General features: G+C 43.7%; 1 pseudogene; it reads left to right on the top strand.

Annotated features, from left to right (window-relative positions):
* The window catches only part of LOC133361581 (zinc finger protein 91-like), a 49,615-nt pseudogene continuing 24,115 nt past the window's right edge, over window positions 1-25,500 (top strand).

The raw sequence follows: 25,500 nt of genomic DNA on the forward strand, positions 1-25,500 counted from the left end.
GGAAGTTGCCGCTCCGCGCGGGAACTGAAATCCGACGTGAGAAATTCTCATCGCGGTTGTGGTGGTGGTTGTTGTGGTGGTTGTTGTTGTTTACAGAGGTAGAGCCTCACTCTCTCTCTCTCTCGTACGGATGTCATTTGAGTAGCAGCGAGCATGGAAGCGATGTCCAGGTTGGAACTTTAGAACGTGGGGCCTTGCCTCCTGCCCTCGCCTGATCGCATTCGCTTCAATTCTCTCGCTTAAGTTTAATTTGTCTTCACCCGGCTCGCCACTTTGTAACTTTGTTTAAATATTAACACGGTTTTTATTGTTTACCAGGTCGAGCCCGCTTGAGCTGCAAAACCGCTCTTGATTTCAGAAGCGACCTGCCCACAACAACAACAAGGTGAGGCTCGTCAACAGCGTGGCGGTGTTCTCTCTCTGCATGTGGAGGTGAAACCAGGGGATCCGGAGGGAAATCCACGCGACCACGGGGAGAGAGAGAGAGACACGCAGCCTCGGCTGTGTTGATTGATCCTCAATGAATATCTTGGTGGAGTGAGGAAGCATTAATACTGAGCCGATGAAGGTGACCAGGCATGGGTCTGGACACACCACCACCTGTTAACCATGCCAGTGTGGGACAGTGTAAAATGTGTGTTTGCAGTAAAGTCTATTAACTCTGTTGAAAACGGAGGTTATATCAAAACAGTAGTTTATTTTTGTTTTCCTCTGGAACTCTTTATACGACTGGAAACAGTCAATGCAAACATGACTCCTTGTAAAAAGGTGTCAGTTTTGTTGCCAGATAGAAGGGTAAAAAACAACATATTTTTACTGGCAAATGAGGTTCCCATAGTGTAGAACAGTCAAGTTAACACAGTACACACATGCAGCTGAAGTCAGATCTGTTCATTCCAGCTTGCAAGGACATCGTGAGCCTGGCTGGCTTCACACCTCTAAGTTGCGATTGAACATTAATTTATGCATTTTTGCATAACACCTTTTGCTATGTCAGCTGAATTTAGCTTTCATAAATATTCCTTTTGTAGCTAGACAGCCGAAATTGTGTGCTCGGGAGTTTTGGGTTAACATTCATTTTGAAGATCAGAAGGCAATCACGTCATCCGGAGAACGGCCAGCAGTAATTAGTATCGTGTCATCTGCAAAAAGATTTACCCTGGAATGATCTAGATCAGTGCCCAAGTCATTGACATAAAGAGAGAACAAGAGGGGGCCGAAGGATGGAACCCTGTGGAATCCCTTTTGCTATCTTAACAGTGACCTTCAACCATCTGTGAATACAGTTTGGGTGCGAGAAAAGAGGTACATTTTTAACCATTCTACTGCGTGTTTGGAGAACCTGAGACAACTTAGTTTACTAAGCAGGGTGTTGTGGTCGACTGTATCAAAGGCTTTGGACAAGTCAAGAAAAAGACTGGTGCAGTACTACATATTATCAAGGCTACTAATGCAGCAGAATGTGCTGTATTTTTTCGGAACCCAGATTGTGTTAAATGTAATAGATTGTTGTCGGACAGGAAACTGCTAATTTGGTAGTTTAATAATTTTTCAAAAATTTTCGTCAACGGGGACAAAATTGAGATAGGTCGGTAGTTATTTGGATCATCTTTAGGGCTCCCTTTGTGAAGTGGACGAACATAGGAATGTTGGATGGACCAGTTGAAAATATGGGCTATAGGTTTATATATTAGGTGACCAACAGTTAGCAGAGCAAAGACGGGAATACTATCTGCTCCGTTAGAGGGGAGGACTCTTTGAGGTAGGACAGTTGTTTCAGAACATTACTTTCGTGGATTGGGTGGAAACTAAATTCGTTTAATGTTTGGACAGGTGTATAGGAATTTGCATGAGCAAGGGTGACTCCCAGTACATTATCAAAAAGGTTACCAGCTTCAGAAAAATTAAGGTTAAAATTGTCAACAATTTTTTTGGGCTCTAAAAAATAATCCCCATTTCGGTTAAGCTCAACGGGCAGATTATCTGTGTTAGATGCCTTTTCGATACTTTTGATTGTTTTCCAACTGACACACCGCTGCACACGCCGCCGCCATCTTGAGACGTCGATGGGCAGATCAGCTCCACGGTAGGTCCTGGTGTCAAGGACATGGGCCCGCATCCGCTGTTCTGTCACTATGTGGTCCAGAAGATGTTCTTGCTTGGACCCGGCATGCATCCATGATGTGGTGTTGATGTGCCGATGCCGGAACAGCGTGTTGGTAATTACAAGCCCATGGGCTGCACAAAAATCGAGCAGCCTCCTACCGTTGTTATTGAGCTGATCTGGTCCATGCCTTGCAATCACTCCAGTCCAGGTGCCAGCATCATGACCAACACGGGCATGGAAGTCACCCAACAAGATGATCTCGTGGGGCCACTTGAGCTAGCACCTGTGACAGGAGGTCATAGAAGGCATCTGACTCATCTCACACACACACACGAACTCGCACACACAACGCACTCACATATATGGACTAACACACCCACATGGACGTACCCACGCACACACAAACTTTTATAGAGTAAATAAGTTTGTAAATAGTTTTTATGTATGTGACTTTAGCACTACATTTTTAATTTAACTACTGTAAAGTTGATGGATGCGAAAATGTAATAGCACTGGCTCACTTACAGGACTTATGGCGTGGTACCTGGGTTCTTTTTTTTTAAAACCAAATCCTTAGCAAATTTTGTACACAGACAGACACACAGACAGAAATAATGACGTTTATAAGTCAGATGTTAATGATCCATGTGAAATGCATGTGTATTTAAGAGTTTATCTTTGTGGGGAGCTGTAGCGCAGTTATTTCACTGCATTATGAACTCAACAATTAGTTTCATTATCGCCAACAGCAAACATGATTGATAACACTGCGTAACAAAAAAAAATTGTCCCTGCATAGTAAGGGTTATTTTCTAATTGCTTATGCCTCAAAAGTACAGAAAATGGCTATTATTCCCCACAAACTTTGCTTTTGTGACCAGGACAGTGATATTTTGAAACGTACCTATTTTCAATGAGAAAATGTGTTCATTTGTGTCATTCCTTAATGTAAAGTCCTGGTCACGAAAGGAAAGTGTGTGGGCATAACCAATAAAAAAAATAACACTAGCCATCCAGGGACAAAAATCGTGTTACATAGTGTAAGTGAAAGCTGAACTTGTTGTGGGCCCCTGCTATGTTGATTCATCTTGAATTAATTACATGGTGAAGTGTGAGGAAGCATTAATACTGAGCAGATGAAGGTGGCCAGGCATGGTTCTGGACACACCACCACCTTTTTACCATGTGGGTGTGTGACAGTGTCAAGTTTGTATTTGCAGTAATATATATAATGTATATAACTTTTGTTATATAAAATTTCTAGCAAGATATTAATTTTGTGAGTGTAGTCATACCCCTCCCCCCTCATTCAAGACGTAATTTAGAGAGCGAAAGCGCCGAGTACGTAAATCGCTAACATGAGAACCCGTTAATCTCTTCTCGCATCATTCATACGATGATGCGGTGAAGTAAACGTTAATATGATATTACGGTGAATGCTTCCAAAAACAATACCGTACCCAAATATTACTGTTAACTTACTTTCAATAGAAACATGAATTGCTCATGCTCATACGAATATTCTCTCTCAGAATCGACCAACTGATGTAGCAGACGAAACAATCATCTTGTTGAACGATTCTAAACCTTGATGCGGCAATGCTAGTTTTCTCTGTTCAAGGTTTTCTCAGTGTTATTAAATGTTTTTACATTTAGTTTATTATTACACTGAATTCTATGGCGTAATTAACTATTTTTGTGCTTAATAATCTTAAAAAAACAATATTTAAATACAGTTCGTAGGAGTCCGGAATTGATTAATCGTATTTACATACAATCCAATGGGGAAATTAGGTTTGAGTCACGACCAAATCGGGTTGCGACCAAAGTTATGGAACGAATTATGGTCGTGACCAGAGGTTCTACTTTACACCACACTCCTGGTCAAAGTGCTTCATCTAATGGGGAAATGGGGGCATTACAGGAGGAAGGTAAAATTTAATTTAATAATAATATTTGGACAAGTTCGGCGGGCCGGATTTAAAAGCCCAATGGGCCGTATACAGCCCGGGGGCCGTACTTTGCCCATGTCTGAGCTAGAGTCTGTCGCCAGGGAAAGAGAGACCTGGACCACCCTACTCGGCATGCTGCCACCACGACCCTCACCAGGACAAGCGCTTTCAGAAACTAACGAACACAGCTGTGATTCTTCTAGTTTTACACGGGCCCGCTCACCATCATGAAGGTCCTTAATGATCGTGAGCGGAGGGTCAGGGACTCCGAAATCACGAAGAACAACCCAGAGCCCAGGCCTACTAATGGTATCATAGGCCTTGACCAGGTCAATAAAGCAGAGATGTAGGTCTAGTTGGAATTCCCTACACCTCTGCTGTAGCAGACTGACAGAAAATATGGCATCTGTGCAGGACCGCCCTTTCCTGAAACCGCATTGGGGCTCTGCAAGCCTCTTCTCGGCGTGCCTAGCAAGGCGATGTTGAATAATCCTTGCCAGGACCTTCCCTGGCACACTAAAGAGTGAGATGCCCCTGTAGTTGTTACAGTCTGTGCGGTCCCCCTTCTTAAAGAGGGGGACCACTAGGGTATCCTTCCAGTCCTGCAGAACCCATTCAGTGGTCCAGACTGTTGTTATGATGTCATGTACAGTGAGGGAAAAAATTATTTGATCCCCTGTTGATTTTGTACATTTGCCCACTGACAAAGAAATGATCAGTCTATAGTTTTAATGGTAGGTTTATTTGAACAATGAGAGGCAGAATAACAACAACAAAATCCAGAAAACGCATGTCAAAAATTGTATAAATTGATTTTGCATTTTAATGAGGGAAATAAGTATTTGACCCCCTCTCAATCAGAAAGATTTCTGGCTCCTAGGTGTTTTTATACAGGTAACGAGCTGAGATAAGGAGCACACTCTGATAGGGAGTGCTCCTAATCTCAGCTTGTTACCTGTATAAAAGACACCTGTTCACAGAAGCAATCAATCAGATTCCAAACTCTCCACCATGGCCAAGACCAAAGAGCTCTCCAAGGATGTCAGGGACAAGATTGTAGACCTACACAAGGCTGGAATGGGCTACAAGACCATCGCCAAGCAGCTTGGTGAGAAGGTGACAACAGTTGGTGCGATTATTCGCAAATGGAAGAAACACAAAATAACTGTCAATCTCCCTCGGCCTGGGGCTCCATGCAAGATCTCACCTCGTGGAGTTGCAATGATCATGAGAACGGTGAGGAATCAGCCCAGAACTACACGGGAGGATCTTGTCAATGATGTCAAGGCAACTGGGACCACAATCACCAATAAAACAGTTGGTAACACACTACGCCGTGAAGGACTGAAATCCTGCAGCACCCACAAGGTCCCCCTGCTCAAGAAAGCACGTATACATGCCCGTCTGAAGTTTGCCAATGAACATCTGAATGATTCAGAGGACAACTGGGTGAAAGTGTTGTGGTCAGATGAGACCAAAATGGAGCTCTTTGGCATCAACTCAACTCGCCGTGTTTGGAGGAGGAGGAATGCTGCCTATGACCCCAAGAACACCATCCCCACGGTCAAACATGGAGGTGGAAACATTATGCTTTGGGGGTGTTTTTCTGCTAAGGGGACAGGACAACTTCACCGCATCAAAGGGACGATGGACGGGGCCATGTACCGTCAAATCTTGGGTGAGAACCTCCTTCCCTCAGCCAGGGCATTGAAAATGGGTCGTGGATGGGTATTCCAGCATGACAATGACCCAAAACACACGACCAAGGCAATAAAGGAGTGGCTCAAGAAGAAGCATATTAAGGTCCTGGAGTGGCCTAGCCAGTCTCCAGACCTTAATCCCATAGAAAATCTGTGGAGGGAGCTGAAGGTTCGAGTTGCCAAACGTCAGCCTCGAAACCTTAATGACTTGGAGAAGATCTGCAACGAGGAGTGGGACAAAATTCCTCCTGAAATGTGTGCAAACCTGGTGGCCAACTACAAGAAACGTCTGACCTCTGTGATTGCCAACAACGGTTTTGCCACCAAGTACTAAGTCATGTTTTGAGAGGGGTCAAGTATTTATTTCCCTCATTAAAATGCAAATCAATTTTTAACATTTTTGTCATGCGTTTTTCTGGATTTTGTTGTTATTCTGTCTATTACTGTTTAAATAAACCTACCATTAAAATTATAGACTGATCATTTCTTCGTCAGTGGGCAAACGTACAAAATCAGCAGGGGACCAAATACTTTTTTCCCTCACTGTATGCAGCTGAAGTTAGATCTATTCATCCGAGCATTCAAGCAAATCTGAGCCTGGCTTCCACCTCGAAGTTTCGATTGAACATGAATTTATGCATTTCTGCATAATACAAATAGTATTATTTTCAAGACACTTTGTTATTATAGCTGAATTTTTCTTAAATATTCCTTTCATAGCTAGACAGTCGAAATTGTGTGCTTGGAGTTTTGGGTAAAGATTCATTTTGAAGATACTAGAGCATCCAGGCATATTTATGACCATTGGCCCTCTCACATTGGGTGTCTTAACAGCCCGCGTGATGAATTGGGGAATTATTTTCACTATATCATTAATATATTAATTAGTATAGATGTGTAAGTCATGTGTGACTGTGTATATATCTGCATTCCTCTGTGCCTTGATACTGACGTAGATGGTGTGGATATGTTTTTCTGTCTGCAGCTGACGCTTTCTCTGACTCTTCCTCAGCAGAATTGGTCTGATGGAGCAAAGGGGCTCGGCACAGCTCGGTACAAGAAGGAAACAATGCGACCAGCATGCAAACAGCACGGATCGTACTGGAAGTTTGACACAGCACCAGAAAACTCACACAGGAGAAAAACCATTCAAGTGCACTGTGTGTGACAAGGCATATGCACAGTCATCAACTCTTCAGATCCACCAGAGAACACACACGGAAGAGAAACCTTTCAAGTGCAGTTTGTGTGTAAAGGTATTTTTAGGTTCATCTCCTCTGAAACAACACCAGATAACACAGGGGAGAGAAACCCTTCAGGTGCCTTTTGTGCGATAAAGCATTTGCAAAGTCATCATCTCTTCAAAAACACCAAAGAACACACATGGGAGAGAACCCCTTCAAGTGCACTGTGTGTGAGAAGGCATTTGCAAAGTCATCAAATCTTCAAAGACACCAGAGAACGCACACAGGAGAGAAACCCTTCAAGTGCACTGTGCGTCGAAGCGCATTTGCAAAGTCATCACATCTTCATAGACACCAGAGAACGCACACAGGAGAGAAATCCTTCAAGTGCACTAGGTGTGAGAAGGCATTTACAGAGTCATCAAATCTTGAAAGACACCAGAGAATACACACAGGAGAGAAACCCTTCAAGTGCACTGTGTGTGGGAAGGCATTTGCACGGTCATCACATCTTCAAAGACACCAGAGAACACACACAGGAGATAAACCCTTCAAGTGCACTGTGTGTGGGAAGGCATTTGCACGGTCATCACATCTTCAAAGACACCAGAGAACACATAGGCATCAGAAGATCCCCAAGGAGCGGAGTCTGAAATCGGCTTGTGTAAATCCGAGTGCTGCAATGAGCCCATCCTTTCTGAAAAAAGAACCAGAATTTCATTCCAGCTTGGACGCAATGAAATGTGTCAAGGTGGATTTTGAAGAGGTGAAATGTGAAGAAATGATGGTGAAGAGCGAAGAAGCGATGGTAAAATGTGAATATGAAGATTCAACTCCAAAATCGGACCTTCACATCGATGGAGGCAACGTGAAGCAGGAGGAGAATTCTCACTGTGAGGCAGAGCGAGGCAACTCCCAGGAGTTTGTGGAAGTGGAGGTGTGGGTGGACTTCTTAGACAATACAAAGTCAAATGGAGACCCGGTAGATGTGTAAGCTTGAGACAATGAAGCTCCAATATATGCACCTTTGTCACAGGCCTTTAATTAAAATAACGTGTAGTTGCACACTCAATTCCTAGGTTCAACCTGCAGAGTAAGAGCAGCCAGTATTTGCGGACCTTTGGGTTGGGTAGATCTCTAACCAGGAGTAAGAGCCAATAAGCTCCCAAGCATTCACTATATTATGATAATATTTGCATTAATGTGGAGCTTAATTGCCCATAATTAGATCACGTTAATTTCAATGTTTGGTGAAACCCGCCACTACGCGATTTGTTCTCCAACACACCGGTGTGCTGTACTAGTGAAGTGTAATAACGCCGATTGTTGTCCAGCAACGGCAACTGCGGTGAACAAATAGTACACACGCCAGTGAGCATATACACGGGTGTGTCGGCAGGGCAGAAAAACTGGGGCAAGGGTCACGGAAGACCCCATCTGGAAGCTCCTGGAACCTGCTAGTGGGTTCGAGAAGGGAGGCGCGGCCAGGGCGGAGCCAGGCCACACTGGGTAGCATAAAAGCAGCTGAGAGTGGGAGCTCAGGGCTGTCAGTTTTGGGAGTGGGCTCATCTCATCGTGGCTGTCATCTTCGCCGCCTTCGTCAATGCCGTCTTTGCTAGATATTGCACGGCCGGATAGTTGTTGGCTGTCTCGGTCAGCGCCATTGGTGTTACATTCTCAGGGTTGTGTTTATGCTAGGTTTGACAATGAGGGAGTGCGATGGCAAACCTGTGAAGGTATTACTAAAGGTGCCCTCTTAGAAACCTTGTCTCCTGCAACGATGACACTACAACTGGTGCTAGGAGTGGGGTGAAGAAAGAACCCACCTATAGTGTCATTGGAGGATGGGAATGGCGAAACATTCCTCCCTCCGGCAGCCACGGGAACCCGGTTATGAAGCCCATTGGCGGAGAGAGAGCGGCTGCGGATCGGCGGGAGAGTGGCGAAAAATTGGCGAGAGAGGAGCCCGATGCTCCCCGGTCATGCGCCGAGCACGCGGCATGGCCGAGGACCACTGTGTTGAGGGGAGCGCGGGGAAGTGCGGGAGTCGCTCCACAGCCAGCGGCGTGTACAGGAGTCACGAGGGGACCCTGACGGCGATCCCCGTCTCTGTGGGAGAGCGGAGGAGCCTGGGCCGGAGACCACGCATGTGGTGGGTGCCATTTTGCCCGTGGAGGGCTTGGCATGGCTGGCGGGCGCTATTTTGCGAAGAGCGCCGGACAGCGTTGGAGGGGCGACGGAGTTAATGGCGCTGCAAGGGGATATTTTTGGCCTCCCGTGCGATGTCCGCACGAGATTTCTCCAGTGGAAGTGAGGGAAAGCCGAGACACCCTTCACTTTCCGGGAGGCGCTGCTGGTGCTGGGGCAGACCGCGTACCCCCAGACAGGTGAGATGGCGCTCGACTCCTTGGTGGTGAAAAGACTGGTGGCGCGGGAGTTGGGGATCGTCCTGCCCTTCAGAGGAAGGCTTGGGGATCACGTCCTTGAAGGTGGCCTGGGAAATTCAGGGCCACGAGGCCCGCCAGCATTGGCCCAAAGTGGAGGCTTTGCCATGGCGGGAGGAGGACATGGTGGCTGTGGTGTGCGGCCTGGGGATGCACGGGAGAAGGCCCCCGCGGGTGGGTTGGCAACCGGGGAAGCCCCCTCCGCCCTGGGGTCCCACGGCCAAGTGTTTCAGGTGTGGTCAGCCGAGCCACATCGCCATAGAATGCCGGGGTGTCAGCAGGGTCCCGGCAGCGCCACCGTAGCACTCCCACCTGCCGGTCCATGATGATGTTTTCCGTGACTGCCGTGTGCAAAGTGTCAGGGGCTGGATCTGATTAGATGCTACTGCGGATTTCAGCGATGGGCCGTGCCCTTAGGCCATTGTTTTTTTGTTCCCATTCCTCGGAATTCCAAGGAATGCAAAACCCTGCCAAGGTGGGGGGGGTGATCAATGTCGAGGACCGGCTCACGTGAGCTATGTTCTGGTAAAGGCGGACTCTCCCTTGTAAGGTGGGATTCGTGGGGGTTGTGTATATTGTTTGGCTTGTGTTATCGGCTCTCGTGGGGGGGGGGGGCGTCACGGTTATGCGGTCCCTGATGGGGTTCTGGCCCATGCCGCAGTTGCGCTGCGTGTTGGCGGTTTGTGGGGGGGTGCCGCGGGTTGTCCTTTTTGTTGGCGGTCCGCGGGGGGCGCCGGAGTTGTGCTACGTGGTTATGGTTCACGGGAGACGCTGCGATTGTGCTGTATGGTTGCGGGAAGTGTTGCAACCAAGGTTTTTTTTTGGAGTAAATTGTTTTTTCGTGTTGGTGGTGTTCCTCGGGGTTTGGGTTGCTCTGCCTGTCCACCGGTTGTAGTTGCAACGGCAACTGCAGTGGACAAACAGTACACACGCCGGTGAGCACATACACGAGTGTGTCGGCAGGGCGGAGGAACTGGGGCAAGGGTGATGGAAGACCCTATTTGGAAGCCTCTGTATCCTGCTAGAGGGTTCGAGAAGAAAGGTGCGACCTATGCGGAGCCAGGCCACGCTGGGTACAATAAAAGCAGCTGAGAGCGTGAGCTCAGTGCTGCCGGTTCTGGGAGTGGGCTCGTATCGTCGTCGCTGTCATCTTCGCTAGATATTGTGCGGCCGGATAGTTGTTGGCTGTCTCGGTCAGCGCCATCGGTGTTACACGGTCAGGGTTGTGTTTAGGCTAGGCTAGACGACTAGAGAGAGCACATTTATATTTACGCGATCTAACCCAAAAAAAATCTTATGGATGATATTGGTCGCGAAAGCCTACGCATTAAACTTGCTTAATTAACTCAGCAATTCGGAGTTTTGTATCATATCTCATCACAAACACTCGAAGAGCACCCCTAAGTGGCAGCTGCCTCTGTGTGGCATAAGGTGGCCCAGCACCAGCCTGCATGTGGACATGAGTCTGTCAGTCAGGGGCGATAATTGATGTGTAATCTCAGTTGTGCAATTTCTGGATAATATTTGGAATTTCCAAAATTTTGACAATGAAACCAACATGCAAAGACCTATGTGTTTTGAATGACACAATAGTATGTTTTACATCCACTCTTTAAGCAGACGGTGCATATTTTGGTTTATGTTACTGGAGTAGCCAGGGGTGCCTGTCGGATTTGAACCTTGAACCTCTGCAATAAATAGAGAATGCTCTACCACTTGGCTTCCCTCAATCTGAGTGTAGCCATGCCAGCCAGTGTTTCTAACCAGCGCAGATGTTCCATTTAGAGGGGTCCACGTTTCACATGCCTAGAGAACGTAGGGCATGACTGTTGCCGAGAAGACCCGAAGCTTCATGCAGAGCGACAGGCCAGGTAGCTTCCACACAGCATTGCAGAGCTGATGAAAAGATAATGCTGCCCGACTGATTCGGACCACCCATACACTGTCCACATACGCAGGGTAGACGTATTGTGTACACACAATGTATATACAGCGTACACTGTAAAAAATGTGACACATTGTTACTTAAAAAAATTATGGCAACAAAGTGACACGTAATATAATTGAGTAGATTTTAAGCACTACAACTTTGAATAAAAAGTGTTGAATAAATTAACTAAAAAATAATAATAAAAAATAAGTACATGGTAATAAAAGCAACAGTTACAATGTGTTGGATTTAGTAATATGATTCCAAATGATGAGTTATATAGCCTAAAAAAAATTGTGTAAATCCAAATAGATTTTACAAGGAAAAGTGATTTATATTTACTTAATATGAGCAATGGTAATTTAGATTTACTAAATATCTGGTGGAATCTGATTAATATTTATTAATGATCTGGGTGAAATTGATTTACATTTACTAATTGTCTGGGTGAAATTGATATAAGCTTACTAAATATCTGGATCAAAATGATTTGGATTTACTAAATAAAATACTTATATTGAATGTCTGTTGCCATAACTTTTCTATTTCTAATACACCCAATATCATGCCTTCGTGGTGCCACAATTCACTTACGTTAAGTCAACCGATCACCATGAAAAAGATAAGAACCATGAAAAGGAACAGCAGGTTAACATTTATTCGTGCAATTTTGTCTCAACATGTTTATCCAACATATTACAAGTACAAAACAAAGACAGAAATCATGTATGTGTACAATAGGGATACAATACTGGAGGTATTTATAATTTGTGGGCATTACAGGCACAGATTACTTTTTTGGATGTGATTCAAGGTTTAGTCTTTTTAGCGCATTTAAATTACGACAATGTTTTAAAAAAAATCTGTAAAAAAACTTTCATATTATTTCTTTTTTATATGCGCAAATTGAAATCCTAAGGGCCAATATGTTTTTCAAACAGCTAAAAGAGATTAAAACATCACGTGAATTGACTTGCATTCCCTGTACTTATACTAGTAGCCATAATCCACAATCCGGGTGGACCTATCTTTTTTAACATGCATAATTACAGTACAAGCATGGCTTTCTAACAAGTAAACTAGCACAGCCTACAGATGTTCTATGCATCTTACATCTATTCCTTTAGAACAAACACTTGCAATGGCCTAGGTCAGCGTCACATCAGAAGAAAGCACAATGTTAGAACACCCAAGAAACATTAAACAAAAATAAAGATAGCTTTCAGTAACAAATCAGTGCATTCTCTGATAGCCTATCAGATGTATAGGCCTATAACGCAGAACTTTGACAGTCAGACTCAGTTATTAACTCGTTAAGCTCAGTCAAACTGAAGTACTTCTTCTTGGTGACAATCTGAAAACACAATGCTAGTTCCCTTGGGACTATGCCTTCCAAAAGGTCATGTATGTAGTACATCTGGTGGGTACCCAGACTCAAAATGAAAGTGATTTAATTTATCAGTCAATGGACACGACCGCTTTACACCAAAGCAATGAGTAACATTTGGATTTTCTCTCAGTTTGCACATGCAAACTATGTTCCTTCTTTGTCCGAGGTGGAAACACTCCGGTCCGCACTTCGTGTGTCTGGTACTCTGAAGAATGTCCAAGACAAAATCTACAGATGTACGGCCCCGTGAAACATTCAACTAGTCCACTGATAGAATGTGCATCGAGATTGTCAGCTACAACACAATGTACTGTCCCTTTAATCTCACTATGAGATCTCTTTTACCAGTGGCAAAATATAATAGTAGGTTTTTACCCTTTTAACTGGTACAAAACTGACACCTTTATTCAAGGCATCATGTTTGCAATGACCACAACACAAGTAGTCAAAAAAGCAAACAAAAAGAAGCAACTCTGATAAGGATGATAAGGACAGTGCATATTATCATCCTTATCAGAGTTGCTTCTTTTTGTTTGCTTTTTTGACTACTTGTGTTGTGGTCATTGCAAACATGATGCCTTGAATAAAGGTGTCAGTTTTGTACCAGTTAAAAGGGTAAAAACCTACTATTATAATGTCCCTTTAATGTTTTTTCCAACACTGGAAATGAAAATCCCTTCCTGTTCTAGAATGACAAGATCCTTCAAGAGTGGTTCCAAAACTGCTCTGTATTCAAACTGTTTGACATCAACAGCTTTGCAAAGTAAAGCTAGGTGTATTGACGTTAATGCAGATTGCAACTTTGTTGGAACATTTGCCAAAACCCAATAAACAGCTGTTATTTTGTGTTTTTTTCTCTCGAAGTTCCTAGTGGGTTACACACTTCAAAGTCGTCAACGTAAAGGATTATAGACAGTCTTGTTTCTTCCCCAGCATAAAATACGTTTTGCTTGAAGGATTTTCCATCAAAAATTGACTTAATATATCCAGTACTATTTGATTTTCTGGATAAAATTATTTCTGCAATGTCTTCATTCTTCAAGACTTCCTGTAAAGTCTGGAGAATAGGCACATATTGAAAGGTCTTGTTCTTTTCAGTATCAATAATATATTCAATGCTATCAACACACTGGAAATGCACCTTAAACTACTTTCTTCTCTTAAAAGCCGAACCAAGTGGACCACCTGCTCCAAGTGCTGTACTAATGGGATGGAAGTTGCACAACTGCTGACAATTCAGTTACGATGGCCTGGTCAAAATGCATTTATTCACCTTCAATGTTGAATCTAGTATGTTTCTAACAACTGCAACTGATACTGAAGATGAAATGAACTGAAGGTCTTCAACCAAGGCATCAATGCACTTCACTGAGGCATTATAGATGGTTTCTAGCTTCAGCAGAAGTAAGCCAATTCTTTGAAGAACTAAGTATGATGCACTTTCCTGATCACAATCTAAACTAGTGCCCTCACCATCATTGGCCTCTGGTAAATCAGAATGGTCAACAGTCTGATTATGGCGACTCTCATACACATCTTTCTTAAAATCACTCAAAGAATAGGATTTGTGTCTTTTGCTTTTGTGTTTTAGAAATGTATTGTATATATTTGTCTGAAAGCTGCATCCTTCAAATACACAAAAGACAGTTTCGTGGCTCTTCAGATGATTTCCAATATGCTGAAAGTAGTCCTTCTCTATAGAACAACAAGCATTGCAAACTAAATACTTAAAAGCAGAGATGTTTCCTGACCGTAGACTTTCTTCATCTGAATGGTATCTGGACAAATGTGTGCGAAGGGCACTCTGCGTTTTAAATGTGCAAGGGCAACTGTCATATAGGCATGACTGGGATTGGCCATGACCAAATATTGCGTGTTGTCTGTAATGCGTTAGTAGATTTACTTTTGTGGCAGACAAAGACTTGCAGATCTTACACTTCCATTCCATAAGCAAAAACCTGAGGCAGAAAAAGGTCCATGTATCAGATGCAAGGCCACCAGGTCTCTAATCACATGAGGACAATAGAATCGCATTTACAAGATAATTCTTTATTATTTTTAATATTCAAATTTTCATGCTCAAATTTAGCACATCAACTTCTTGTCACTCACATCATCTAGCTAGCTAGCAACTACACAACAAGCTAGCCACAACGTAAATGTGACGCTGACTGGTGTCAAGATAGCTAACGTTAGCATACTGTACGTACATAAACACCAAGATATAATATACTGGAGGTGTAACGGCAGGTACAGGACTTTTGGTTCGGTACACGCTGTGATCCGAATGAATATAGTCTAGTTTTAATCACGCACGTTACTTTTTCGTGTGCGGAACAAAAATTATAGTCTCGTGCTTTTAGTCGAATCAGACTGACTTCCAAAGGCCTAACGTTGTGCTAGTTAATTCTGATATACGTTACAGCCAGTTAAATTGGCATGCTGGTAACATGCAGTAACATAAAACAATGTTCAACTGCTACCACTCCTTTGTTAAAAAATTGTTCGCTAAAATAATAAAACATGTCTTACCTTTGGGAGAACGGCGGTCCCTGAAACGTGTCTGTGGAAGAAGATGGTTGACATGCACGTGGCGCGAAAAAATGCCTCAAGTTTGGGCGGGAGTGTAACGTTATTAAATTCAAAAACCTCCCAGTTAGTAAAATTAATCAATTTTTGGCATTTTTGACTTTCCTGATAAAATACAATTAAATTCTACTCAGTTATTGATGGCTGATTTTATTTGAACAAAACTGAGTAAAATACAATTAATAACTAATAGAAATGTGTTGAATTCAGCTCAATGTGATTCTAAACTACACATAGTCATTATTTTTATGTATAGGCTACGCCTATATATTTACTAAACATTAATTAACCCCAGTCTCGGTTTTTACAGTGTACACACAGTCTGCGCATACACTGTATACACAAACACACTAACAAAAACGACTGCCATTCGCCAATACGTGGTGGTGACGTCAGCATGACGCTTGTACCAGGCTATGTGCACGTTAAGGCCACGTGAAGTGTCGAACTCCCGCCGGCAGGAGGTCACAGGGCAGACTCAGGTGCCATGGTTCAACTGAGATGGCTGACCGATGCACCACCTGTGCCCCCGACTGCCAACACTGTACACACACACGGTATGTGCGCGCACACCATGTGTACACAGTTTGTATGCAGGGGCCGTCCATAAATGACGTCACGCGATTTTGGACGATTTTGACCCCCCCCCTTTCATCACACGACGTCACAAATAGTCAGACCCCCCCCCCTCAAATATGACGTCACAAAGCTCTGCCACCCCCCCAAAAAAACATGCTTCAAATCGCTTTAAACTATTGTCATTGCAGTTCGTATTTAATGTGGCGCTACACTGATGTAGGAGAAATCATTAAAAAGTCTATTTAATTCGATATGTCTATATTTATTTAAGTTGCGCATTTTGATGTGACGTCACATTTATCACTCCCCCATCATCGCACATCGTCATACATCGTCACAAATGTCTGACCGTCCCCTCCCCAGTTGCGTGACGTCATTTATGGACGGCCCCACGCACTGTATACACAGTTTGTACACACAATGTTCACGTTGTTGAGCTCACGCACCCAAAGGGTCAATGTTCAATAGAGGGATCAATGGAATAGGAATCTTAATGAACTTCAACTCTAATCCCGCTCTCTGATGTCACCACTGCATTACCTCATCGGCGTGAGGGGGGGTGAACCCCGCTAGTGACGTCATGTCACCTCGTGCTGCCGCGTGACGTCACGAGACACCAGGAAGCTGCCGATCCGCGCGCGCGCTCACTGAGATCCGAGGTGAGAAGTTCACATCGTGGTGGTTGTTGTCGTTGTGGTTGTTGTTGAGGTGGTTGTTGTTGTTTACCCAGGCAGAGCCTCGCTCCTCTCGTAGGGATATCAATTGAGTAGCAGCGAGGATGGAATCGATTTCCAGGTTGGAACATTACAACGCGGGGCCTAGCCATGCGGGGCCTTGCCTCCTGCCCTCGCCTGATTGCATTTGCTATAATTCTCTGCTTAAGTTTAATTTGTCTTCATCTGGCTCACTACTTTGAAACTTTGTTTCTTTTAATTATTTCTGCAGTTTTTTTTTGTATCTTACCAGGCCAAGCCCACTTCAGCTGCTATACCGCTCTTGTTTTCAGAAGCGACCTGCCCACAACAAAGTGGCTTATCAACGTGTGGAAAGGTCTGTCGGTCAAATACTCTAAACGCGTGGTGATGTTGACTCTTAATATGGAGGGGAAAACCCTGAGGATCCGGAGGAAAATCCACGCGACCACGGGGAGAGAGAGAGAGACACGCAAACTCCAAATATACAGGAGGGGTCGGGATCGAACCCACCACCTCCTGTATTCCAGGAGAGGCAGTTAACATCTCCCAGCCACCATGGTGCACACTCGAGTACATGACCACAATGAGTCTCAGGACTCTAATTCAGGAGCGTTCTGCCGGGTTGGTTTTGCTGATGCACCCTTTAGACCGATGAACAACTATTTTTATGATAATTGTTTTTTTACCCTTTTATCTGGCAACAAAACTGACTCCTTTTTTACGAGGAGTCATGTTTGCATAGATCACAATACCTGCAGTCATAATGCAAAAAAAAACATAACTCTGATAAGGTATGCACTGTCCTTGAAGTTGATTAGTCTACACCCGAGACAGCTTTCCTTAGAGCCTAGTCTCTCTCTCTGATGGTGCATTGTCTTTGAGTTGTGCGCCTTTTGGCGTCATCTGGTCCAACACCATGTGAGACTAGGCTCTAAGGAAAGCTGTCTCGGGTGTGGACCAATCTACTTTAAGGACAGTGCATACATTATCAAAGTTATGTTTTTTGTTTGCATTATGACTGCAGGTATTGTGGTCTATGCAAACATGACTCCTCGTAAAAAAAGGTGTCAGTTTTGTTGCCAGATAAAAGGGTTAAAAAAACAATTATATTTTTTACTGGCAAATGGTGTAAACTATTTTTATATTACCAACCAAGGCTCACAGAGCTGTTAGATCTTTTGTCAGAAGCCACTTGGCCATATATGATAGATCAACGAAATGGGTTTTCACGTGGCAGATTGTAGCAGCCAAATAATCTAAATGCATGTTACTAAATGTGGAGGGAAAAAATCGAAGGACCCTAAGAAAAACAAATACTGTGAGTGAGTGTACTCATTTGTGTTGGTGTACTCCGCAAGCGTAAACTACGTGCGTGAGTGTACTCTGCGTGTGTGAGATTACCCCGTGTGTGCGAGTGTACTCCGTGTGTTTACTCTGTATTAGAGTACTCTGTGTGAGAGTACTCTACTGTGTGTGAGTGTACCCCCGTGTGTGTTGTGTGGGGAGCGGCCGTGTTGTGCGGTGACGTCACCCTCAGAGTCGGCTCCCCCCCTTCTGTCTGGCGGGTGACGTCACCAAGAGCAGACCGGAGAGAGGAGTTGGGGACAGCAGCTGAGAGGTGCGCTTGGGGCGAGTGCTTGAGAGTGAGTCACGCGTGTAGAGTGTGTACAGGGAGAGGGAGTCAGTGTGTTCATTGTAATGTGTGTGTGTGATGTATTGTGCTGTGGTGGCGAGATGTTAACTACCTCACATGGTATGCAGGATGTCGTGGGTTCGAGTCCAACGCTGACGCATTTATAATTGGAGTTTAATTTTTTTTTCTTTTCTTTCTCTCCCTGTAGTGGCATTGATTTTTCTCCACATTTAGAAACATGCATTTTGAGAATTTGGCTGCAAAACATTTCCATATTATAAGCCACTAAGTTGAGCTATCATTTGTGTCCAGGTCGATTCTGAAAAAGAACTATGCAGCTCAGTGGGCCTCACCTGGTAAAATAAAAATAGCGTACTGTGTTTGAGGGTTTCCAATTTAATTTCTTACTTAGCAGTTAAAAATTATGTTTCAGGAGGGTCCTGCATTGGACTGTTTGACCACCACCAAATATATTTTGAGTTTAGGTTTGGGAGAAAAACGGAAAACCCAGTGGAACACCAATGCCGACGGTGACGGCCGACGCCAGGATAGCAGCCACGGGCTTGAAGCGAGGGCAACCCGGCTCTTGTCCCAAGAAAGGAATCCGCTCCCCGCTGCCCTCCACGGTGGCTGCACGCTGAGCCCCAACTTTCCCAGGAGGTCGGTACCTGCAATACACTCGTGGCATAACACGCTCGACACGTATAACTCCTGGTTACACACCTGGTGTCCGAAGCGACCCTTAAGGGTGACCCTCCCCAGCAGTCCCATCCCACTTCCACTTGCAGTGTGCAGCGCACGATCCGGGGCCTGTAGGCGGCCCACGTCAACCCCGACTACGCTGCCGTGTGTTGCACTCACCAGTGACGTTACTGCCCCCGTGTCCAGCAGAATCTGGGTACGCCACCTGTTCACCTGCCCTTCCACAAGCGACGTGGCCCCCATTATTCCTGCCACCAGCTCCCACAGCCAGTCACCCGCAGTCGCCGCATTCTGGGGTGTTGTTGTCGGCATCTGCGTGGGGGTCATTCGCTCACCATTATCACGACAGTTTATTTGTGTTGGGGCCACGTCAATTGCACCCCTCCGTGGTCAACCTCTTTAGGGAGGCCTTGGTTTCGATTTAAAGCTTTCGTGACTGCAGGGATTCATCTTCTTGGTTCTTTCGGTAAAGTCACGTAGAAGGGAAGTAATAAAATAATAAAAATAAAACATAATAAAATAATTCTCACGACGTTTCGGCCACAACGCAAGCTGAGCTACTAACAGTAAGTAATACATTACAATTCTATGTCGCAAAAAATATAATATGCTTCCAGCTAAACTTTTTTCCTTACATCAAACAGGTCTAACCCGTACTATATGCTGCCATAGACAAACCCAACATTAAATTATATACTGTATTACTATACACCACCTTATACATTGTTATATTACACTATGTATTATTCTACCCACCCTAATGTATATCACACTGCTATATATTCACTATACAATTACGATACTATATATTACATTGTACATTGTATTAAGCATATAAATGTTATGCAGGGAATGGATTCTTTGCTCTGCTACTCTCCCATTCTCATATTTCGTTGCTGCCTCTTAGTATCTTTCACACGACGGTCAATGGTACAGTGTATAATAACAAATAGCATAACATTTATATCCTTAATACAATGTACAAAGTAATATATAGTATCGTAATTGTATAGTGAATATATAGCAGTGTGATATACATTAGGGTGGGTAGAATAATACATAGTGTAATATTACAATGTATAAGGTTTAGGGTGGTGTATAGTAATACAGTATATAATTTAATGTTGGGTTTGTCTATGGCAGCATATAGTACGGGTCAGACCTGTTTGATGTAAGGAAAAAAGTTTAGCTGGAAGCATATTATATTTTTTGCGACATAGAATTGTAATGTATTACTTACTGTTAGTAGCTCAGCTTATTAGAGAGTATATTTAGTATATTGATGATACTATGAAGTTTATACTTTAGTTTTTTACGTGGTTGTTTGGTTGCTGCAGCTGCATACTATTCACATTCCTTCCCGTTTGTTGGTGCTGCCCCTGCCCCCTCCCTTTGATGCTGTTAATCCTGCATAATGCATGGGCATAATATGACTTTGAAAACCCCCCGCCCACCTCCCACGCATTTCACAATTAGCACTTCGCATTCCTGAATTTCCCATAAATATGCTAAATTCCTCTTCAAATGCAAATTCTTTTGTCAAGGCTCTCTTCCTCCTCCTTCACAGCTTAAATAGACACTCCAAGCCTAAGATGTGTCATTTAGTAGACTCTGTCTTATCGACAGACATGTTCTTCACCTGAGGACGGCTGCTTGCGTTGTGGCCGAAACGTCGTGAGAATTATTTTATTATGTTTTATTTTTATTATTTTATTACTTCCCTTCTACGTGACTTTACCGAAAGAACCAAGAAGAGGAGGCCTTGGTGTTTAACCCTGGTGCTTCTCTCGCACGGGCGATCTGGTGACAGTCTCTCACGAGATGCCCCCATTGGTCGCATAGATAGCACGCACGGGGAAGGGCGGTGGCTCCATAAGAGGCCCCTTGCCTACTTCCCCTTACCCTCCCAGTGCGCATTTGTTCGAGTTCTGCCTCTTATTGAGACACTCGCCTGGTTAGCCCCCCGACCATGGAGCGTAGCCCTCCCACCTCGGACTGGACTATCTCCGCTGTAGACTGCAGCTTGGTCACATTCAGGTGTACTTGGGTTACCTCCTCGCGTACTTGGGTCGCATGGCCTGCGTTATCTCCTATACCGGTCTGTATCCCTGCCACCCATCCTGGGGTTGTCTCACGGGGTCCCGGAGGCTCCCTCGTCCCCCCCCCCTCACCTCCTCCTCTGGAAGAAGACTTGCAATGGTGCTATCCCGTCCCAGCCGTCGGAATTCCGCACGCTCGCGAGCAAATCTCTCACACACACGTGCGCGTGCTCGGCAAGGGTGCTAAATGGGGGATATGGGCAGTTCGCATCTGGCTGACACCCCGTTGTGCTTGTCAGATGCTGCTGAACTTTCTCGGCGGCAAGGTCATCGATGATCTCGGCAGTGTATCCCGGGCATGCGCTCTGTGTTAGCAAACGTGATTTATTTTCGTGCGCGCTCACTGAGATCCGAAGTGAGAAGTTCACATCGTTGTCGTGGTGGTAGTTGTTGTTTACCCAGGTAGAGCCTCGCTCCTTCTCTGTCTTGTAGGGAGGCCGCTTTGGATTGCACCACTTTTCGATTTCACATTAACATGCTAATTTATTACGTTAACATCACTTGCCCCGGCCACTTCTTTATGACCCTTGGGCTACACCCATTTCAAACCTTCTAAAACAGTCTGCCTCAGCAGCAGACCATGCATTTTCTATCAGAGTGTTTTTGTTTGCATTCTGACCACAAGTATTGTGGTTAATGCACACATGATTCCTTGTTAAAGGTTTCAGTTTGGTGTTTTAACATCTTAACACCTGTTTTGTTGCCAGAAAAACGGGGAAAACCTATTCTCATATTTTAGTACTGGAAAAGGTTCCATGATGAAATATTACAGTATATTATAGGTGAGCCGTGCGTGTGCAGAGAGGACAATAAGGACCTGGAAGTTAATTAATTTTGTGGCAAAAATGCAGGCCTGATAATATGTAAGGATAATGTGGTAAATGAGAAAAAATATAGCAGCGGCGGGGTGTTGGAGTGTGCAGGTGTTACAGGTGTTGATGGTGAACAGGTAAGCTAAAAATTGTGTGAAAAACATAACTTACCCTTGAGTACGCATGGAATTTTTGATGTGTTTGTTTCATAGTGTTTGCGCAATTTGGTTCTCAAAAAAACACAAAGTCTGCTTTATTTATATACATGTAAACTCATCTTGGAATGTTTTGTATACGGTTTCTCCACATTTATTTCAGTAATTTAGTTTATTGGGAATACAGTACAGTACTTATTTCAATTGTAATGTATATTTTATATGCCGTTTACCTAACCCCATTATTTAGGTCAGGCTTAAATGTTAAATATCGGCATTTTAGCTTTCGCACGGCACTTTCCAAGAATGTAACCTCCACGCTATTCAAGGGGCTGCTGTATTTTTTGTCCATCAGCTATAGTACAGGAGTACGGATTTTCAGCAGAAACTAGATCTCTGCTTTCTTGGTGTAATTACACCCTATAGTACCATAAAGAGGCTTGGGGTTTTGGTTTGTTTTTGGTTTTCGATGTCTCTGCCTCTTCTCACAATCGTTGAGGATTTTTATGATTTTTGGCTGGCCCATCTAAAGTTGCGTGACCAGGAGTCGGATCCCTTTCTTATTCAATTTGGCTTGTGGCCGAAATTCCCTCTAGCCGCATGCATTACATTACGTAGCATTTTCAAATAGTTGTGTTTTGAGAAGCTCACAACGACCCTATAAAAAAATGCATTTGATACAGTAACAATGATACGCTAATCAATGTCTGGTTATAGTCAAGGGATTTACCCCTGCTGGTCAACCATGTTACGCATGTTGATGATCTGGTCATGGCTACTCAATGATATTGAGTTGGAGAATCGTGTTCTGTACCTGGAGAATTCCATGACGAAATGGGGCCTTGCATATGTTCTACAAAAAGATCACCTCCCTGGGAAAATTTTGACTTAAAGCTTTCGTAACTGCAGGAATTCATATTCTTTGGGTCTTTCGGTTAAGTGACGTGACTTTACCGAAAGACCCAAAGAACACCTCCCTGGGAATTTAATGTCATACAGCACTGCACCTGCTCAGCTCTCCATGAATAATCAGGTCGTTCTACACGTGGTGGAGGAGCTCCTATACCTGGTTAATGTGTTCATGACCAGCTTTGGTTTGGCATCCAAAGTCTCACTTCAAATTGGTCTAGCAGCATTCTTTCATTAGGCTCTGTAACACTATGTGGAAGCTGCCTGGACTTTTTTTACATACAAAGCTGTGAGTGTCCATCACCAAGGTCTTGTCCATTGCAAAGGTCTCGTCAAAAAACAGGCAATAGTCTACATTATAGACTGCCAATACACTCACCGAGGTTAAGAACCAGGTTACAGTCTACATTATAGACTGCCAGTACGCTCACCCAGAGGCGTAGCTAGGGGGGCAGGGGGGTACATATGTCCCCGGGCGCCAAGGTAAAGGGGCGCCTAAATGAGGCTTACAACGTTACATTATCACTTATTGCGGCGGGCGCGGCAGCCTGAAACTACTGCGCAAATCTACACTTCAACCTAAAAGTTTATATATCCCGCCACACAGCCTACATTGCATGTAATTACATTTTCTCAGGTCATAAGATTTGTGGATGTGGATTTTCAAACTAAAAAAGTAACTATCAAAAAATCATTTTTAGGTTATATCGAGATACATGAAAAAGATGCAGCAAGCCTAGAAAGAATCATCGTCGAGATACTGAAATTTGACAACATACCTCTAGCCGACTGTCGGGCACAATGTTATCACAATGCTGCTGTGATGACTGAGCATATATCCGGCCTTCAACAACGAATATGTGACAAAAATCACAGAGCATTGTTTGTCAACTGTGACAACCACAGCTTAAACTTAGCAGGAGTACACTCAGCTAAACATGATCCACTTGTCGTCACGTTTTTTGGAACAGTTGAAAGTATATATTTTTCTCTCGTTCAACAATTCATTGGGAAGAGTTAAAAAAAGCTGTGCCCATCACAGTAAAGCGGGAGTCTGAAACACGCTGGAGTGCACGATCAGAAGCTGTTAAAGCTCTCTATGAAGGAATGGATGAACTAGTAGGGCTGCTAGACAAATTGTCGGAGGACGTAATTATGACGCCAGAAACCAGAAGTGATGCAGAACAGTTACAGGCATGCGTATTAAATTTTTACTTCATAGTTTTATTACATTTCTGGAATGTCATTCTTGGAAAAATGTATCGTGTTCAGAAGCGCTTACAGGGTCCTACTATGAATTTCAAGGAAGCAGCAACTGATCTTGAATCTTTGGAGCATGAATTTGTCCAGCTTCGTGATGATTTGAGCCAAGTTGCTGTAAAAAACGCCGAAACAAGATGCACAGCCTGGGGGATCGATGTGGACAGAAGAATTAGGTGACGTCGGAAGATGCCGGGAGAACTGGCACAGATGTCGATGCAATTCGTCGAAATTGCACAGATTTTGGAAATTTCTATGACACCGACATCAATGGCCACGAACTTTTCACAGAATTTGGAGATTGCAAAATGCTGCTCGATAACCGGAATTAAGTTCTACCAGAAACTCCTTTTGATCTTCTTGGTTTTATTGTGTTTTATGGAGACGACATATTTCCGAATTTGCGAATTTCACTGCAAATTGTATTAACAGTAGCAGTTTCAATTGCAAGCTGTGAGCGGTCGTTCAGCAAATTGAAACTTATTTTGTCGTATTTGCGTGCTTCAATGGGACAAGATCGTCTCAGCGATCTTGCTCTTCTTAGCGTTGAAAGAAAAACATTGGAAAAAACATATTTTGATTACGTGATTGACCAGTTTGCGACAGTGAAATCAAGAAAAAATTATCTTTTGTAGACTATGTCAACCAGTCTACGACAGTGACTGAGTGAGCCATGTAATATAATTTCTATAAATTTGCTTCTTTATATACAATGTTTCATTAAAATTGTTATTCCTTATTCGATGTAATAGGAAAATGTGATTAAACGGGGGGGGGGGCGCCAATTTTATAGTTCGTCCCTGGGCGCAAAATATCCTAGCTACGCCTCTGCGCTCACCGAGGTTAAGAACCAGGCTACAGTCTACATTAGTCGTTTTTTTCTTCTATTCACTTTATTTGTATTATTATTTTCTATCTACTTGACTTTACCGAAATAACCAAAGAATATTAATTCCTGCAGTCACGAAAGTCAAAATTTAACCACCTTTTTACCATGCAAGTGTATGAACATGTGAAGTTTGTATTTGCTGTCAAGTATATTGACTCGATTGAACATGGAGGTTAAATCATAAATATAGTTTATTTTAGTTTTGCTTTGGAAATTTTCATAAGAATGGAAACAGTCAGGAAATTAACACGGCACATATGCAGCTGAAGTTAAATCTGTTCATCCTCGCATTCAAGCTAATCTGAGCCTGGCTTCACACCTCTAAGTTGCAAATGAACATTAATTTATACATTTCTGCATAATACAAATAGTATTATTTTCAAAAGCCTTTGCTAGGTTAACAATTTTTTTCTTAAATATTCCTGTCGTAGCTAGACAACCGAAATTGTGTGCTTGGAGTTTTTGGTAAAC

Source organism: Lethenteron reissneri, unplaced genomic scaffold, assembly GCF_015708825.2.
Source record: "Lethenteron reissneri isolate LAM-NWPU_2019-01 unplaced genomic scaffold, ASM1570882v1 scaffold_115, whole genome shotgun sequence".
NCBI classification, from domain to species: Eukaryota; Metazoa; Chordata; class Hyperoartia; order Petromyzontiformes; family Petromyzontidae; genus Lethenteron; species Lethenteron reissneri.